Below are 20,877 nucleotides of genomic sequence, written 5' to 3'. Positions count from 1 at the left end.
TTTATTCCTAGGTATTTTATTCTTTTTGATGCAACTGCGAATGGAATTGTTTTCCTGATTTCTCTTTCTGCTAGTTCATCATTAGTGTATAGGAATGCAACAGATTTCTGTATATTAATTTTGTATCCTGCAACTTTGCTGAATTCAGATATTAAATCCAGTAGGTTTGGAGTGGATTCTTTAGGGTTTTTTATGTACAATATCATGTCATCTGCAAATAGTGACAGTTTGGCTTCTTTACCAATCTGGATTCCTTGTATTTGTTTGTTTTATTCTAATTGCTGTGGCTAGGACCTCCAGTACTATGTTGGATAATGGTGGGAGAGTGGGCATCCCTGTCTTGTTCCCTCTCTTAGAGGAAAAGCTTTCAGCTTCTCACTGTTCAGTATGATGTTGGCTGTGGATTTGTCATATATGGCCTTTATTATGTAGAGGTACTTGCCCTCTATAACCATTTTGTTGAGAGTTTTTATCATGAATGGATGTTGAATTTTGTCGAATGCTTTTTCAGCATCTATGGAAATGAGCATGTGGTTTTTATCCTTCTTTTTGTTATTGTGGTGGATGATGTTGATGGATTTTCGAATGTTGTACCATCCTTGCATCCCTGGGATGAGTCCCACTTGGTCATGGTGTATGATCCTTTTGATGTATTTTTGAATTCGGTTTGCTAATGTTTTGTTGAGTATTTTTGCATCTGTGTTCATCATGGATATTGGTCTGTAATTTTCTTTTTTGGTGGGGTCTTTGCCTGGTTTTGGTATAAGGGTAATGCTGTCTTCATACAATGAGTTTGGGAGTATTCCCTCCTCTTCTATTTTTTTGGAAAAACTTTAAGGAGAATGGGTATTATGTCTTCTCTCTATGTCTGATAAAATTCCAAAGTAAATCCATCTGTCCCTGGTGTTTTGCACTTGGGTATTTTTTTGATTACTGCTTCAATTTCATTGCTGGTAATTGGTCTGTTTAGATTTTCTGTTTCTTTCTTGGTTGGTCTTGGAAGGTTGTATTTTTCTAGGAAGTTGTCCATTTCTTCTAGGTTTTCCAGCTTGTTAGCATATAGGTTTTCATAGTATTCTCTAATAATTCTTTGTATTTCTATGGTGTCTGTCGTGATTTTTCCTTTCTTGTTTCTGATTCTGTTGATGTGTATTGATTCTCTTTTTCTCTTAATAAGTCTGGCTAGGGGCTTATCTATTTTGTTTATTTTCTCAAAGAACCAGCTCTTGGTTTCATTGATTTTTTTCTATTGTTTTATTTTTCTCAATTTTATTTATTTCTTCTCTGATCTTTATTATGTTCCTCCTTCTGCTGACTTTAGGCCTCAGTTGTTCTTTTTCCAATTTTGAATTGTTACTTAAGACTATTCATTTGGGATTGTTCTTCCGTCTTTAAATATGCCTTGATTGCTATATACTTTTCTCTTAGAACTGCTTTTGCTGTGTCCCACAGAAGTTGGGGCTTTGTGTTGTTGTTGTCATTTATCTCCATAAATTGCTTGATCTCTATTTTAATTTGGTCATTTATCCGTTGATTATTTAGGATCATGTTGTTAAGCCTCCATGTGTTTGTGAGCCTTTTTGCTTTCTTTGTACAATTTATTTCTAGTTTTATCCCTTTGGGGTCTGAGAAGTTGGTTGGTAGAATTTCAACCTTTTTGAATTTACTGGGGCTCTTTTTGTGGCCTAGTATGTGGTCTATTCTGGAAAATGTACCATGTGCACTTGAGAAGAATGTGTATCCTGCTGCTTTTGGGTGTAGAGTTCTGTAGATGTTCTAGTGTTTTGTTCAGTGCCTCTGTGTCCTTACTTATTTTCTGTCTGGTGCATCTGTCCTTTGGACTGAGTGGTGTGTTGGAGTCTCCTAACATGAATGCATTGCATTCTGTCTCCTCCTTTAATTCTGTTAGTCTTTGTTTCACATATGCTGGTGCTCCTGTGTTGGGTGCATATATATTTATAATGGTTATATCCTCTTGTTGGACTGAGCCCTTTATCATTATGTAAAGTCCTTCTTTATCTCTTGTTACTTTCTTTGTTTTGAAGTCTATTTTGTCTGATATTAGTACTGCAACCCCTGCTTTCTTCTCCCTGTTGTTTGCATGAAATAACTTTTTCCATCCCTTGACTTTTAGTCTGTGCATGTCTTTGGGTTTGAGGTGGGTCTCTTGTAAGCAGCATATAGATGGGTCTTGCTTTTTTATCCATCCTTTTACTCTGTGTCTTTTGATTGGTGCATTCAACCCATTTACATTTACGGTGACTATTGAAAGATATGTACTTATTGCCATTGCAGGCTTTAGATTCATGGTTACCAAAGGTTCAAGGTTAGCTTCTTTAGTATCTTACTGTCTAACTTAACTCACTTACTGGGCTTTAATAAACACAGTCTGATGATTCTTTGTTTCTCTCCCTTCTTATTCCTCCTCCTCCATTCTTTGTATGTTGGCTGTTTTGTTCTGTGGTCTTCTGTGTTTCCTTTGACTGCTTTTGTGATTAGTTGATTTTATTTTTTGCCTTTAGTTAGTATTTGGTTGGTCTGCTTTCTTTACAGTGATTTTATTTTCTCTGGAGACATCTGTTTAGCCTTAGGAGTGCTCCCATCTAGAGCAGTCCCTCTAAAATGCCCTGTAGAGGTGGTTTGTGGGAGGCAAATTCCCTCATCTTTTTCTTGTCTGGTAACTGTTTAATCCCTCCTTCATATTTCAATGATAGTCGTGCTGGATACAGTATTCTTGGTTCGAGGCCCTTCTGTTTCATTGCATTAAATATATCATGCCATTCTCTTCTGGCCTGTAAGGTTTCAGTTGAGAAGTCTGATGATAGCCTGATGGGTTTTCCTTTGTAGGTGACCTTTTTCCTCTCTGGCTGCCTTTAATACTCAGTCCTTGTCCTTGATCTTTGCCATTTTAATTATTATGTGTCTTGGTGTTGTCCTCCTTGGGTCCCTTGTGTTGGGAGTTCTGTACACTTCCATGGTCTGATCGACTATTTCCTCCCCCAGTCTGGGGAAGTTTTCAGCAATTATTTCTTCAAATACACTTTCTATCCCTTTTTCCTCTCTCTTCTTCTTCTTGTGCCCCTATAATGTGGATATTGTTCCATTTGAATTGGTCACTCAGTTCTCTTAATATTCTTTCACTCCTGGAGATCCTTTTATCTCTCTCTGCCTCAGCCTATCTGTGTTCCTGTTCTCTGGTTTCTATTCGATTAATGGCCTCTTGCACCTCATCCAGTCTGCTCTTAAGTCCCTCCAGGGATTGCTTTATTTCTGCATTCTCCCTCCCAACTTTTTCCCTTAGCTCTTGCATATTTCTCTGCAGCTCCATCTTCATGGTTATGACCTTTATTTTGAATTCCTTTTCAGGAAGATTGGTTAAGTCTATTTCCCCCTGTTCCCTCTCAGGGGTTGTCTGTGTGATTCTGGTCTGGATCAAATTCTCCTGCCTTTCATTACAATAGAGGCAGTCGTGAGCAGTTGGTGCTTGTGTCAGCTGGGAGAACAAAGTCCCTTCCCGCCCTCCTCTCCTGTGAGAACGGTGACCCATAGCGGCTTGTGCTGGGCAGGTGCGCACCAAGGGGGCCTCTGAGTCTGGCCTGGGCAGCTGTGGAGGAGGCTCTGGGTGGTTGCTGTGGGTGGGGCCACTCTCAGGCTGCTCCCCTGCTATGGCGGGGCCGTGCCGGAGTGGGAATGGAAGGGAGGGTGTTTATCACCATGAGAGGCCTCCGAGCTGCGCTGCCACCCAGGGGGTTAGGGCGCCCAGAGTTCCCCGGGATTCCCAGCTGTTGAGCTGATTGTGCCGGGACACTTCCATTCAGCTGTGGGGTCCCTGTCCCTTTAAAAATTTCAGAAAGCACTTGCTTTTCTTTTGTCCCAGGGGCACTGGCTGTGGGGACCCGCTCACAAATTTTACTGCTCCGTTTCCCCAATATCCAGCACCCCACACACTGTGTCTGCGCTCTGGCCTGGATGGCGGGGGCTGGGTGTTCGGCAGTCCTGGGCTCCGTCTCCCTCCCGCTCTGCCTGCTCTTCTCCCACCGGGAGCTGGGGGGAGGGGCGCTCGGGTCCCGCCGGGCCGGGGCTTGTATCTCACCCCCTTCCTGAGGTGCTGAGTTCTTGCAGGTGCAGATGTAGCCTGGCTGTTGTTCTGTGTCTTCTGGTTTCTCTTTTAGGAATAGTTGTATTTATTGTATTTTCAAATATATATATGGTTTTGGGAGGAGATTTCCGCTGCCCTACTCATGACACCATCTCGGCTCCTCCCCTGCCATTATTTTTTGGCTGATTTTGTATGTATAATATGCTGCTTCCTGTTTGCTTTAATTTATAGCTCAGGTTTAATAGGAAGAAGTCAGCCATTTGTCTGAAATGGCTGACAACTTGGCCAAAGCTGGCTGTGAATATGTAGACTTTTTGCTTCTGTCTCTACATCATCGGCTTTCTGTTATGAGGGCTTGTGGAGGAGAGTAGGGGTTCAGCCTTCACAGGCCTCCCAGCTCTGCTGCTTGTCTTCCCCCAGGGGGGAGCCTCAGCCTGCGACTGCACAGAGACCTTCCTTGGCAATGACTGTGGCTGCTGGTGGGGGTGGTGCTGGGGATGCCAGTAGTCATCTTCTGAGGAAGCAGTGAACTGTCCAAATGGGTCCACGAACAAAAAGTAGAGCAGTCCCGGGGAGAAAACATTTGGTGGAATCCCTCTGTTCCTGGAGTGGCAGCATAGGGGGAAGGTGGGTGGTAGGGCACAGGGAAGGCAGCCTAGGGTCAGGTAACCATGGGGATGGAGGGCTCCAGTCAGCCAGGCCTCTAGGATGCCACCCATCCCCAAGGCCGACCCACCCCTTGGCAGAGTTTGTCAGCGTCTAGACTCTTCGCCCAGAGCAGCTAGGGGATAAGAGCTGCAGAGCTGGAGGGCCGCACAACTGCAGGGGCTCTGCTCAAACAGCAGACAACACCTGGGGCAGCTCCTGCTCGGGTCAGTTACAGTTCCTAAGACTGAAAAGGATGTGGGTGATAACAGGGAGTTTACCTTCTCACATCACTTCTCTGCTTAAAAACCATCACTGGCTCCCTCTTGGCTATACAGCCCAAATCCCTGAGCACAAGGCCTTTTGTGACTCCCCAGCTTTGTGCCACTTTTCCCTTTTCCCCACCAATTTTTCTGCTTCCTTTCTATAGAGCTGGAGGGTTTCTGCTCTAGGCAAGTTCACTCCGGATTCAGTGAGACTGAATAACAACAACGGAATATCGAGGGTAAAAAGGCTTATCCCAAGCTTTATTCTCACGGCAGCGGGTCAAGCACTAGAATCATGTCTGTCTCCTGCAAGCCCACAGCCCACCTTGGCACAGAGCACTGGGTAGAGGTCTTTATATAGCAACACTGATAATAATGGCTCATCGCCCACCCCTGTGTGAGCATGCACCTACACAGAAAGCCAACCATTGCATCATTCCTGTGCACAGTAGGCAGGTAGATTAGGGTCAGGTGAGCATCCTGGCCATGAGAACTTCCATTTTCCCAGCACTTCTGTATAGGGTAGTCCCTCCATGCTGACATACTTGACATTCCCAAACATCAACACTCTTTACTCTCAAGACCCAGCTCAGAGGTTGCCTTCCCTGTGAACCCTTTTCCAGACTCTACCATTGACACAGGGAAGGGCGAGCCACTTTTCTCCTTGTGATACTTCCCCAATGTGACCCTGGCACTTTGCATATCTTCTGTTACAGTGTTTATTGTAGTGTACATGGTTGGCTTCTCCATTGTTCTCTCAGGTCCTACACGGCAGGGTCCTCCAACTTTTCAACTAGTATTCCCAACACACAGAAATAATGCATAAACCACAGATGCTATACAAGTACTTATAAATTACCAATATCTTCTGGGTCTAACTTGTTTTGAATAGAAGGCTTTCTTAAGCTACAACCCTATATATGATCAAGAGGCTACAAATGTCCCTTCTTGTTCTTTTAGTTTTAATTGCTGGATCACAGGCAAGATTGGATTCCAGTGGTTCTCAACTTTGGCTGTTGATTGGATTCGCCTGGGGAGCTTGCAAAATTTCCAGTAAGCAGACCACAGCACTGAACAGTTATCAGAATCTGCACTGTTGGGACACAGGCATTTGTGATCTAAAGACTCTGCAGGTGTTTCTAACATATAGCTTTCCACTGAGAACCACTCTAAACAATTTTGATCAGTTAATTTTAAAAAGCTTCGGTGTGCCCACTATATAATAAGCACTGTGTTTGGCATTTGGAGGTGGGATGGGAGGTGGTGTTTGCCCCTAACAGAGGAGGAGCCTCAAAATTTCTATATTCTGATACAGTGTTTGCCCTGAGAAGATGCTGTCCTTACAAATGCAAGAAGCAATAGCAAATGGTCTAAGATGGTATCTAAGTTGTATGGTTTAGATAGAGGATTCACAAGAGGTGCATTTGGGGTTGGTAACTCTTTGTCATGGGGGGCTACCCTGTGTGTTTAGAAGCATCTCTGGGCTGCACCCGCTAGATGATGGTAACAATCAACACCCCCATCACCACCATCATTTATAATGACCAAAAATGACTCTAGACATGGCCAAGTGTCCCCTGAGAGTAAACCAGCTCCTGCCAACAACCACTGATTTTGATGCAGGTTCTGCATTTTAACAAAGACACCCAGGTGATCTGTATGACATTTTGAAAACCCAGCCCTGGCCCAGAGCAGCGGTTCTTGAAGTGCGGCTCGCTCCCCAGTGAGCAGCACAGCGTCACTCAGGGACCTGTGGAAACCTATATTCCTGGGCTCCGCCCCAGACCTACTGGATCCCAAGCTTGGTTTCCATAAGTCCTCTGGGTGATTCTCATGGACGTTCAGTTTTCAGGGCCACTAAATGTCTAGAGAGGAAAGGAAGATTGGACGCTTTGGGACAACCAGAAAATTCCCAGAAGTAGAGCTTGACTGTGGCCTTGAAGTTTAAGAGGTGGCAGGGAGGGCACTCCAGGTGAAGGAAACAGCTCTAGAGAAGGGTTTGCAGATACAAACCAGCCTTCACTCTCAACTGTCAAATCCCTCTTTACTCCCTTGATTTTTTTTTCTTCCTCAATCTGCTTTCTTATATTTTGGATAGAAAACTATTTCTTCTTCAATTTATACTCTGTGATTTGTTTATCAACCTGCTCAACTAATTCTCTGAGAATCTCAACAAAACAAACGATCACTTGCAAAAACTCAGAGGTGTGTTTTTGAAAAGTTGTGCATAATCTAGTATTTGCCATCAGATGTATGTACAAATCAATGCAGAGTTAGAAATGTATTTCTCATTTACATGGATTTTGTATTGAGAATCATTTCTATAAAGTTAATAACAACCCCCTTAACTGCTATTTTTGGCAGGCTTATATAAATCTAGATGTTTCTATGGGAAATCTAACATCCCAAATATATCCTCAATCTTGCAGCTAGAGTGCTATTTCTAAACCAAAAAATCCAGTCCCCTCATTCCCTTCTTAAAGCCTTTCAATAGTTTCTCATCGTCCTCAAGACAAAGTCCAAACTCATCATTTTTCACAAGGCCTTTCAGCACCTGACTCCTATTTATCTTTCTGGTATCCTCTATAGATTATTGGCAAAAAAAAAGTCTAAGAATAAACAAATATCAAAATTTGGAAAGAAACAGACTCTGTTGTTGTTTGTTTTATGACCCTGTGTTATTGTACAATAGGAATTCTAATCAGCCCAAGGCTAGCCTGGCCAGGCAGTTTTATGAAGGTTGACAGTGACAGGCAACCAGCTAGGGCAATGCGGGATGAAATGTTGTCACATTTTTTGACAGAGCTTTTATTAACTTTGCCACTTGATTTAACCTGTGGGAATATTTTTGGGCAAATGTGTATAGGGTTCCACATTTTCCTTTTGTCTCAGCCTCCAGTATGGCTCTACATGGCATTGCATCAGAGTTATCCCATCTTCCTTTTGATTTGGGAGGTCCAGCGAGGGCTTGTGGGGACTGTGATGTGGACAGAGGGGAGAGAGAGTCAGTGCGCTGACTCTGAGGTTTCTAGCTCTAGGTGTGCCTTGCACAACCCTCCCCTTGCCCTCTTTCCCATCCACCCATCTCTCTTCTCCCCTCCCCTTCCCACTAACCCTCTCTCTCATTCTTCTGGCTCCAACCATTCAGAACCATTTTCATATCCCCAATACCACATCTGTCCCAACCCTCGTTCTTTGCACAAGTTGCTTCTCCTGCTGAGAAGGTTCTCACTGGTGTCTTTTTGCCTAGTTAACTTCTACTTTTACTTCATTCTTGAGTAGAGGTTGCTTCTTCTGGAAACCCATTCCTGACCCCCAAGGCCTCAAGACGAGGTTAGCGGCCCTTCCTGTTTGCTCCGCAGCTCTCTGGGACCACGAGAGGGTCGGTCACAGGTCCTCCCAACGTAAGTGCTCACTGTCTCCCCCCGTCTCCTGCCTCCCCCCTGCTGCACTGTTGTGGGGAGCAGGCCGATGCCCCTTCCCCCACTTGCTGATGTGGTGGGAATGGAGAACGAAGAACATCCTGTTTACACATTCCATGAGCAACTGAAGGAGCCCTGCTGCACCTACTTTTGCCCAGCTACCGCTGACGTCAATACTGTGCTTGGTTGTCTATTGGATAATGCTATGTCCTGGAATCGTGTAACCCCACTGCATTATATAAACCCTGGACCTTAAGTAAAGCTTTGCTGGGACGCACAGGAGCGTCAGCCCTCCCAGTTCTGTCTGTCTGCTCTTTTTCCAGTCTCACCCCCCTCTCGTCAGGCCCGGTTCGACTCGGCGCAGCTGGACCGCGGCACACTGTCAGGTCCTCAAGGGCAGGGACTGCACCCCGTGTACTCTTGCATTCCCTGAACCTAGCCCAGTGCCTGACACATGGTAAGTGCTCAATTTACCATTATTCAGTAAATTAGTCAGTACCCGGCTTGAGGGGCTTTTAATCTGTAATAAATACAACACATCTTCCCCAGAGTAAAATTACTTAGCAATGTTGGACTATATTATTTATGTTTTAAGTACAGCCAACCTTTGTTTTCTTCCTGTGATGTCTTTTCTTCCCTGCTCCTGGTGGGGTTTGAGTCTCCCTGGCGGGGGGGGCAGCAGGGCATCACCAGGGAGCCCAGCCCCGACCCTGCTGTGCTGGGGCCCCCGGGGTGCCTCCTGCATCAGCAGCAAAGAAACACCGACCTAAGTTCTGGCCTCAGACACCCTCATGCTCTCTCCAGAGACAGATCCATCAGTGAAAGAGACAAAGAGCCTGCTTTCTCTATCAGTGCCAGGCATCATTCATCACTTCTGTGGAGGAGAACCAGCACCACACATGCAGAAAAGGGGCTGCTAACCTCGATTCCTTTCAGATGTAATTAAAGATATTCCCTCATGATGGCTCATGTAGAACTCCACTCATTCTGAGCATATGCGCATGCATAGTTGTATATGTAGACATACATGCACATATATATGTGTAACCCCACCCTTATGTACCTATATATGCTTACATATAGTTATATGTATATGTTTACCTATATATGCATCTAAGTATGCATATGTATGTATGTATATATAGCCACACATAGGAATATATCTAGATATGTTATACAAATACAAAGATTATATACATATTTACAGTCTTACAAAATTTTAATTATTTAGGTCAGGGTCAGCAAATTTTTTCTGTAAAGGGTCAGATAGCAGATATTTTAGGTTCTGTGGGTGGTACCATCTCTGATGCAACAATTCAACTCTACCATTACACCGTGAAAACAGCCATAGATAATACGTAAACAATGAATTTAGCTGTGTTCCAGTAAAAATGGATTTACAAAACAGGAGCGGGATGGACTAGGCCCACTAGCTGGTTTGCCAACCTCTTCCTTAGATTATAGATATGACCAGAACATTCAGTATATGGCATTTAACACAAAATTACCTAAGGTTTAGCTAAGATTACCATATAATGTAGTTATTATGGTGTATTGTCATGTCAAATACTATGGCAAAGTACAAATTCTATGATAAGAACATGTATGTCCTCTGGCTGGTGCAACTTAAATCCATAAAAATTATGAGAAGAACAACCACTTGTTACAAAAGGATTTATCCAGATTGTATGTATTCTTCATTTTTCATCTTTAATAGCTGTAATAATGTTGGTAGGTGTCAGTACTTTGAAATGCTCTAGGAGATAAGGTTCACTGTGAGTCATCCTTACTTCCTCATCCATTCAGTGAGCTTTTGGAAAATGGATGTTTTTTGATTTCCCATAATTTCTCATGGAAATCAAAGTCTGTATTTCATGTTTTCCTCTTAAAAGTACTGAAAAACTAGAAGCAACAGTGCCCTTTAAAGACAACCAAATCTTTTAGACATATGACAGTTTATTCCTTTCCAGATCTCATTCAATGTTGCCACACAATCCCTTGATCAGAATGAAAGTAAGGGACTTTGCTCTCCCCCAGCACAAAATCAATCAGGACTCCCTCCACATATAAAAGTGATGGCTGCCACGGGACCCTCTCCTGCGTGCCTAAGGTGAACAGATGTCATGGTGAGAAATGACAGAGCCTTGTCAAGTCTGAGAAAGGGGATGCGTGGCTTATCACACTTAGAGCCAGTACCACCTTTTACAATTCACAAAAGATTCAAGTACAAAAGTGGTTTAAGACAAGTTCATATGGATTGTAGCTCCTGTGAATTTTTTGTGGTTAGGACATGGGGCATTCAGACCTGTATGCCATTTACTTTTATTTTCACCAAACAGATCAGATCATAGAGAGAAAAGACTGGCAAGTCACTTCTTGACATTTTGCAAAGGCTGAATCTTTAAAGTATCTAAATAAAACTTTTCCCAGAACATGCATTTCTAAAACCTAATACCAATCATTCAACAATTCAAGAAGAAAATCCAGGGACTATATTTTGACTTCAGCCTTTAAGAGTATCACTGATTAGGAGGTATCTCAAGGTTTATTTTTATTTAACTCTTCCCTTCATTTTGGTCTACAAAAGCTACCTGTCTTTCAGAATTAATGTATCATAGTTAACTATCATCACCTTTAAAGGTAATGTTACCTCTCATTCCAAGTCTACCTTTTTTATACCATCAGTAGAATGCATTCGTTCTCCAGTCTAGATTTTTCCAACAGGTAAGTTTAAACTTCAGATGCTTATTTGTTCAAATAACATTTTAAAGTTCACATGCTAAGAATATTCATTCAAAGGTGACCTGTAAGTGAGGATTTGAAGAATATGAAGGAAAGCCCTTGAGAATGTCTGGGGCAAGTTCCTTCCAGGCAGGGGAACCTCCATTGCAAATGCTCTGGGGCAGGAGCGTATCTTGTGTCCCAGGAGGGTGAGGAGGTTGCTGTGCTGCAGCAGAGAGCAATGGAGACGAGTCCCATGTGGGCCTAGGATATTAGCAGGGTCTTGATTTCTCTCTGAGTAAGATGTGGATTTACAAGACAATTTTGACCAGAAGATTGACCTGGTACAACTTCTCTTCAGAAGTTTCAGTCTGGCCGCTGTGACAAACCAATGAAGGGTGAGCAACCACTTAGGAAAACTGTAGGAAACCAGTGCAGTGCTCCAAGCTAAAGACGCCGCTGCCTGTCTGGGGTGCAAGCACGCGAATCATGGGAGTGATTGGATTCAGATATATTTAAAGATGGACTTTGCAGCATTTCCCGAGGGATTAAATCTGGGTTGTGAGAAGGAGGAAACAAGGACACCCACAATTTCAGACTCTGCAGGGAGAAATGTGGATGCGTTCATGGGAATGGGGAGGACTCCGGAAGGGGACTATTTGAGGAAGTGGCATCATAAACATCCGATTTAGGAAATGCTGAGTCTGAGACATCTGTGAGAAATGCAGAGAAAGCCACTGAACAGGCTTGAGGCTATGCAGCCAGGAACAGAATCTATGACCCCACTCTAGGCTGGATCCTACACAGGATCCACAGCTCTGCTGCTGGGCACGGATGTCACCGTTCAAACCATTGACACCCCTGGTGCTGGACAGTGGACCCTGTGGCTGGGACTGTATCTCTGCTCCTGACAACTGGATGACTACTGCCCATCATGCCACCAGTACCAACTGGTGGAAAGTGGAAATGAAACCTCCATTAACTATTCTTCTGTTTCTGCAGTGTCCCAGCCAGTCTGTCACCATCTCTTGCGTCAGAGTCCAAGATGTGGTCATCTGACTAGAGGAGCCTCAGACTGTGTCCAACTGCAAGTGTTTGGGAAAGTGGGGTTTTCTTCCTTATGGAGGGGGTTCGTCTCTGCCGCCTCCTACAAAACTCTTTAAGTGTGACATTTCTATACATGGTAAGATGGACACACGTTCTGGGGATAAGACTGGGAAAAAGAATAACAAAATTTGATATTGGAGCAGTGATCTGAGATCATGACTTGATCTGGTACATTGTTGGCACTGGGTTTTGCTTAGAAGAGTGAATAACTAGTGAACGACATCTTTAAACAAAAAAATTCATTCATTTACCATGATTCTTTCATCTGTGAGAATAAAGAATAAATAAAAGCACCTGCAGTTGCGTTTTATAAATTCCAAATATACAATAGTGCATTCTGGGGGACCATGAGCATCACACAATGAAAAGGAGTAACTGAGTAGCAGCAAGCCCAGGGAAATCAGAGCAGCAATGTGTTCATTATCTCAATCATCCAAGACTTATAGACAGTTTTTGAGTATCTCAAAAAGCAACAGATCTGTCATACAGCTGAAACTACTGTGAAACCCAGACCCAATGAAAAGAAGTGAAAGATGGACATTAAAATGGAACCACTGATTGGGTTTAGTTGCTGAATGATGGAGAAGAAAAAGAAAGAATGATATAGTTGGTGAGCACAGACAGGCTTTACACAACTAAAGTTGTGTAACTAAACACCACATAATCAGAAGCAAGCAAAAAAAAGTCTCTTTCTACTTCATAATCCCTGTCTCTAGGTTCCAGCACAGCATTCCCAGAGCAGGTCTCTTCTGGCTGGAGAGGATGACAGCCTCTCCTTAATGTCCCACCACTCTCCACTCACCCTTGGCGTTTCTCCACGTCCTCCTGTCCCCTCCAGGTTTTCTCTCACCAAGAGGGAGATGAATGCAAACAGCACTGGTCTGACAGTTAGTCCACATCAGGACGCAAGGAAACTTGCCTGACTGAGCCAGGCATCCCCGCTCAGCTGGCCAATCAGAAACCCCACTATGCAAGGGGCCACCCACTGCTTATCAGCCCTGGAGAGGAGAGGAGGCAGAGAAGTAAGGGATGCCGTTTTAGAATTTGCACAGTTGTTTTCAGAGAGAAGCCATGCCAATTTCATGTTTGGTACCGTGTGCATGTGTGTGTGAATCTTCTGTCTTCAAAAGGAGACAAAAACCTTTCCAATTCCTTACTTAAGGGGCTTTACAAGTCTTACATTTAAATTTTCCCCTTTGGATTGGTGTAACTTTCATCCAAATCTTTTGCACTCTAAAGATAAGCTTTTTCCCCAAATATGTGCAAATAGCTGGTACACACACACATTTCTACACCATCTGCTCCATTCAATCCAACATCAAAGTTTTCCTCAGGGAACTCTTCCACCCTGAGGCCATAGATGACAGTTTTGCATCAAGAGAATTTCCTTCCTTATCTCTCCCTTTGGTTCTACTAAATGGACTTGGAGCGCCTACTTCTGCAGCAAAGCTGTCACATAATCTGGTCACCAGAGGTTGATGGAGGCCCTCAGATTCTCATCTATGAAGGCAGAACCTGTCTGGATTGTAGACTTAGTCCACATTTACCCCAATCAAACCAGATATATCTCCAAGTGTTTCTGTACCAGATTACATATCAACTTATTAGAAAAAACTCCCCATTCATCTGTAGTGTCATAGGCCCATTTACCTGCACAGGTCTTCATAGGATTTACATAGCAACAGTATTTTGTACTCTGATTTTCCCAACCAGCACATTTGTGAAATATCCACCAATAACTGTTGTATCTAATTTTTCATTTGAAAGAAGTATAAGAACTCTATATCTCATCTCAGCCAATGAAAAAAATTATTCTTAACCATGCACAGAGAGTCAGAAAACATAGCCTCTCATAAGAGGGGATGAAGAAACCACGCAGGACCAGTTCAGCTTCTGGTGAATGTGACATGTACTACCAAGGGGGTTATAAAAACAAAATCTCTACAGACATGTTTTCTCACCAATTGAAAAATATGAAATAATAGAGCTCTTTACCTGCTTTTCCTGGGATTTGTGCTCTTACAAAAGAGACCCCTGAGAGCACCCAGATGGTCTTTTTCCACGTGGGGACCCAGCAAGAAGACACCACTGATGAACCAGGATGTGGACCTTCACCAGACACTGGCATCTTGATCTTGGACTTCCCAGCCTCCAGAACTTTGAGGAATAAATTACTGTTGTTTATAAACCACCCAGTCTATGGTATTTTATTATAGCAACATGCATGGACTAAGACACTTGCTGTTCATTAAAAAAATATTTTTGATGATAAAAGCAATAGAATCAGAAAACAAACAAATTGAAACTCTAGAATTCCATGTCCAACAGAAACTGATGTAAGTTTTATATATTCCCTTCCTTCCAGAGTTTTAAAAATTTGAATCCTTACTTTAAAATATTTCTATTACACAGACATGAGAACTAACTGTAGAAAAATGAGACTATCAAAAAAAGAAAGAAAAATGAGGCTATCACAGAAAATCATAAAAGGAACACAATTAGAATAATATTTAATGCCTCAACCAGAGATATAGTTAACACATATATAAATCCAGTTTTTCTTTCTCCCTTTATATGCTGATATATATATATATCTTTAATTAAAGTATCACTGATATACAATCTTATGAAGGTTTTACATGAACAACACTGTGGTTTCAACATTCACCCAATTATCAAGTCCCTCCCCCATCCCATTGCAGTCACTGTCCATCAACATAGTAAGATGCTATAGAGTCACTACTTGTCTTCTCTGTGCTGTACTGCCTTTCCCATGACCCCCTACATTATGTGTGCTAATCATAATGCCTCTTAAGCCCCCTCTCCCTCCATCCTCACCCCTTTCCCTTTGGTAACTGCTAGTCCCTTCTTGGAGTCTGTGAGTCTGCTGCTGTTTTGTTCCTTCAGTATTGCTTTGTTGCTATGCTCCACAGATGAGTGAAATCATTTGGTACTTGTCTTTCTCCACCTGGCTTATTTCACTGAGCATAATACCCTCTAGCTCCATCCATGTTGTTGCAAATGGTAGGATTTGTTTTCTTCTTATGGCTGAATAATATTCCATTGTGTATATGTATCCCATCTTCTTTATCCACTCATCTATTGATGGACACTTAGGTTGCTTCCATATCTTGGATATTGTAAGTAGTGCTGTGATAAACATAAGGGTGCATGTGTCTTTTTGAATCAGGGATCTTTTTTTCTTTGAGTAAATTCCTAGGAGTGGAATTACTGGCTCAAATGGTATTTCTATATGCTGATACATATTTTTAAACAGATTATTTCTCAATGCTCATATGTCTATGTTCTCCTTTCACTCATTCATTTATTCTTTCATTCATTCAATAAATCTTTATTGAGCACCTACTATGTACTAGTTGATACTTTACGGGGGTTAAAACAATGTACAGAAGTGCAGTAACACCTCATGGTTCTCATGATGCTTATGGCCTAATGGATGAGACATATCTTAAATAATTAGTGATTTTTCTTTGAGGAATAAATTGTGTTTGTCTACTGGCCTTAAAGTTTTATCTCCTTTTCATACCTCTCCCTTCTTTCACCCCTACAAATTCCAATCTCCCTCTACTTTTTGTTCATTAATAAGCCATCATCACAACTCAAGTGAGAGGTGCCTGGAAGTCTGTTCTTCTTTCCTATCCCACCCTCTGTGTCCTCCAAGGGCCGATGGGTCATTGAGCTTGGAGCAGCTCTTCAGAGCGCAGACTGTCCCATGAGTGGCCTTCTGAAAGTTTCTGTTAACACCTACGAGAGCTACAGGGGTTCTGAGAATTCTGCCAGCAGGAAGGGGAGGTATTTGGAACAGGAAATTGGATAGAGCTGTTAAATGTAGCACAGTTGTCTAAGAAGCTGGGCTGAGAAAGAGGAAACAATCGTTCTTTTTGGCATCCAGGTGGAACTTTGCTTTGGAGAAAAACAAACAAATTTTTCCATGGCTGAAAGCCTGGAGGAACTGGAACTCAAATGCTGTGCGGCGCTGCTGCCCTGTCCTCTTCAGTTCTTGAGCAGGAAGCTGGGGCCTTAGCTGCAGGTTCTGAGGGAGCCTCTTGCTCAGACAGAAGGTGGGTAGGGTTCTCCATAGTCTAGGGCCTGGGGAAGTAATTTGACTAACTTTTCCCAAGTTTCTATTCTGTTGTGGCTATGGAGACATGGACTTTTTAAAAAATGTCTTTCTAATATGCCTAGGAAAATGGCTAATATCTTAAAATTTTCAATAGATGAAGAGCAGACTTAAACGCAAAACAGAGGTAACATGAGGTAACATGTTTGCATGGTGACCTGGACCTCAGAGCCCACCTGAGTCATGATCAGCACCCCAGAGGCTGTCGTTTATTTGATGGTATTTGTCTTTCCCTCTAGGTTGAAGGACTGAGCACAGAGGAACTTCTGATTCATGTTTGAATCTTTAGCACCGACTTAAGATTCGCAGTGCCTGGTCCATAGTAGACACTCATACTATGACAAATCTTTGCTTGATAAACTATGAAGGTGGCATCTGCAAAATATTAGCATTAATGGAGTAGGTTTCTCCATACGCATAAAAAATAAGATATGATCAAATAAAGTTTCACTTTATTTCCAAGGCAATTATTTTTATAATTACCATTTCATTCTTTTTTTTTTATCTCTCTAAAAGCCCTCTGCTTTGTAAAGGTATTTCTCTTCCTCACACACCTTTAATCTGTTGTTCCTTCCTCCCTGCCCTCTCCCATTCCCCTTCCTGGTGATCTTGGAATGGCTTCAACTATGACCTCTCTGTGCACGACTCCCAAATCTACATCTATGTCCCTGCTTTCCTCCAAGCGCCAGATCTGTTCTTCCAATTGCCTTATAGGGATTTCCATATTGATCTCCCGGAAGGACCTCAAATATAACGCACCACAAAATGAGCTCATTTTGTCCTCACCTGTAATTTGTTATGCCACCCCTATTTCTGGTTGTATTTAGTGGAATCACTTCAGGCAACCAAAGCTGGAAACATTGCAAATATCTCCTACAGGAATGTCAAACAGGATTGTTTCTGCCGCATTTTCTACTGGGGTGTCAAGACAAGAGTGGTAGGCTGGAAAATGGTCCCCACAGATGTCCATAGAACCTGTGTCTGTTACCGTAAATGGAAATAAGGACATTGTGGATGAGACTAAGGATGCTGAGATGGGGAGGTCACCCTGAGCTACTGTGGTAGCCGAGTACAATCCTGAGAGTCTTTTAGGAGAGATCAGTCAAGGATGGGACACGCAGAAGGAGGCAGTGGTTGGAGTGGTGCTGCCATGAGCCAAGCTCCTGGGTAGGTGGGGCTCCTCCCCTTCCTGCTTCCAACCTGAAGTCTGGGAAGAGCTCTGGAATGCATTTCTTGCTGTTGGGACATGCGGACAGCCAGTGCCTGACCTGCCCCTCAAAGGCCGAGCTGACAGGATTAAGGCCAACCTCACTGGGGAGGTGGAGAGGGCTCACGGATCCGCAAACCCAGGGGCAGGTGAGGAACTCAGGGACATGCATTTGGAGACCCAAACTGCGGTGGCAGCTTCCCTCCCCGAGGGAGTGAGGACACGGGTGCGATGGGTCACCCAGGAGAGACAAAGCGTGGGGCCGTCTGCCCAGCAGGTCACCTGGAGGCCAAGACAGAGTGGAAGAGTGGCTGGGGATGTACTGTCAGCACCCAGCGGGTGAGGAGGGAGCCGCAGGTGCTGGAGAGGGTGGCACAGGGAACGGCTGAAGTGCGCACGGCGAGCAGCTTAAGGAGAGCGGGCCTCACCCGCCCGCTCGAAATAGGAAATGCCCAGCCCCCAATCGCATCAGCGCGTCATCTGTTCCAGGACACTGGACCTTTCAGTGCCTGAATGGAGCCTGGTGTGTAACCAGAAACGACTAGAGGGTTTGTTTTGAGTATAACCTGAAAAGTCACATGTGGGCTCTGCAGTCTGTGTCCAGAAACAAAGAACCCCGACCTCACACCCCCAGTGAAGTTCAGAGGGACAGCAGAAGAAAATAAAGTTGCATTTTGATACAGATCACGTCTCTTGCTTGGCCAACATACCTGTCCCCACCTTGGATAGTCTTTTTTACCCTTGACCCAAGGCCTGCTGCCCCCACCTGCCGTCCTCTCCCTGCTGCACCTGTGCTCAGACCCCTGGCGGTTATTCACGCACTGCTTGGTCTCCTCGCCTTCGTCTCTGCTGCTGGAAGGCCGCTTTCACTACTACCCCACTGCAAGCTTCCACACCTTCTGGCCATGTCAATGCTCTCCAGTCTAGAGAATGAGGTTCCAGCTGCTTTGCATGACATTCAGGGCCTTTCAAGCCCTACTTCCTGTCACTCACTCCACGTTCCCTGTTCTCTAGTCCCACGGACTGCTTGTTGCTCTCTGAACATATCATGCACCCCAGGACCTTTGCTCTCACTCTTTCCCTGGGTCACCCCCTTCCCTGACCCACCACACTCCCTTCTTTGTGAAAGTCCTATGTCATCCTTTGCAGCCTCCGTGGAAATGTGAGTTCCTCTATAAAGCCTTGGACCATCTTCCCAGGCAGAACTGACCCAGCCACTCCTACTCTTTTGGGCCCCACGAAGGCTTTATACATTCCGAGTGAAGGGCACTGTCCTGGATGCTGAGGTAACCAAGGCAGCTAAGATATGGCCTTTGTCTTCAGGAACTTCAGGACGCTCGAACTGATGAGATACTGACAAGCAGATGTACGGCGACAGCGGCAGCAATGGCGGGGTGGACCCTCAACTGTGACCTGACTTGCATTACACTTTTATAATACACAATTAGAAGATAACCGAGGACACATCTTCTCCACTATGCGGTGAGCCATGTGGCTGGGAAATTCCCAAGGGCAAGAATCAGTTTTTAGTCCCTTGGCCTTCTTTAGACCAGTGCCTTACATACAGTAGGAACTCTACAAGGGCCAGTTCAATAGACTTAAAAGAGAAAAATCCCACCTTTAATCAGTGTAGTGATTTAGAGGCTTCCCAGCACTTTCCCCATGCCCATCTAATTTATTCCTTTAGGACGGTGATTCTTAAGCTTGGCTGCTTTTCAAAAATGCTATTCCCCAGGCAGGTCCCACCCCCAGAGATTCTGATGTATACACACTGGTGTGGGCTTGGGTATTGATATTTTTTACAAACAGTTTTTCGGTGATTCTCTCATGCAGCCAGGATGGAGAATCTCTGCTTTGGCAGCGGAGCAGGTGCTACCCCACCTAGTGGGGAAATGGAAGCAGGAGGGGCTCAACAGCCGCCTTGAGCCTCTACAGCTTGCAAGGGTGAAATCAGGACACTGATTCAGGATGGCCTGGTCCCTGCTTGCTGCTGCCTCACCTCAGGGAAGGCAGCAAAAGCGGTTAATGGAGCTCGGATGAATGTGCAGGAGCCTGCTGGCCGCGTCCTGCTGCTCTTTCTTGGAAAGCACCAGTGACATTGGTCTCAAGGGGAAGGCATGCCATCTACAGCAGGGAGCCCACAGGAGAGTATTGCTTCCTAAGGCCAGTGTTAGAACTATGAGAAGACCTGCTTCCCCGTGGCAGGCCAGATAAAAGTACAGCCTTCTTTACCCCATGCTTCATCAAAGTAAAAACTTGTCAACCTTTATCTTTATTACTGGTTTCTCTGAATTCATTTGCCCTCTTCCAGTGACTCAGTCCTAGATATGCCAGCCTGAGGTGTTATTTTGCTTGATTAAACAAAAGGAATCCCTTGGAAGTCATCTTAAGACTCTGAAGGCCAAAATTTCACTTTCGCCAGATTCCAAGGTTCATGAAAATATCAATGAATTAGTGGGAAATGTTCCTCAATTTTAGCTTTGACTGAATGACATTAAAAGAAGAGTAAGAAACCATAAATCTTATTACTACCTGACAGTCCCTAGGTTATGAATCAGTTGAATTCCAGAAGTTTGTAAATGAGTTGTTTAGAATGCATAACAGAATTTGCCCCAGAAACCATGGTTTAAATAGTGGTAAAGTTCTCAAGCTCTCCCCTAAAGTCTATGTAACTAATGAGAAAACAAGGCATATTAAGAGAGTGGAGAATTCCAGAAATTCTCCATGATTACTCCCAGGCAAAAATACAGAGTAAGGAAAGAACTACATCTCCTAGGAGAACCCACTTAATTGTCTCAAAGCAAGTGAAGAACTAAGTGGGCACAGCTTTTTGTTGTCCAAAACCGAATGGAAATACCACTAGAAATGGTTACACAATTTAACATTTTATGTTAGGAATTGAGTGTAGGTACACACACACACACACACACAAACACACAAACACACACACACACACATATATATATATATATACACTAAACATATATATATGTATATATATAAACACAATCCTCCCCCACATATACAAATATGTACGTGCATGTATATACATGCATACACATATAGTTACACACACACATATGCACATATATGCATGCATATAGTTTTAGGAGTCAAAAGGATCCTCCAGAGAGGAGCAGTTTCCCAGGATCAGTCTCTGGGTTTTTGGGTAAGACACTAGGGTTGAGACAATCATGTCCAGGACTCTATGTATCACTACCACATTACTTTGGATCTTTTACCTAAATTCCTGAATATTTCACATTATC

General features: G+C 43.7%; 1 protein-coding gene across 4 annotated transcripts in view; it reads right to left on the bottom strand.

The window, feature by feature from the left end:
• The window catches only part of RIPOR2 (RHO family interacting cell polarization regulator 2), a 260,160-nt gene that overhangs the window by 192,971 nt on the left and 46,312 nt on the right, over positions 1 to 20,877 (bottom strand). The window lies entirely within an intron of this gene.

This window comes from Manis pentadactyla, chromosome 16 (genome assembly GCF_030020395.1).
Source record: "Manis pentadactyla isolate mManPen7 chromosome 16, mManPen7.hap1, whole genome shotgun sequence".
NCBI classification, from domain to species: Eukaryota; Metazoa; Chordata; class Mammalia; order Pholidota; family Manidae; genus Manis; species Manis pentadactyla.
The sequence above is the reverse complement of the archived record's forward strand: the minus strand, read 5'-3'. Positions and strand labels throughout refer to the sequence as shown.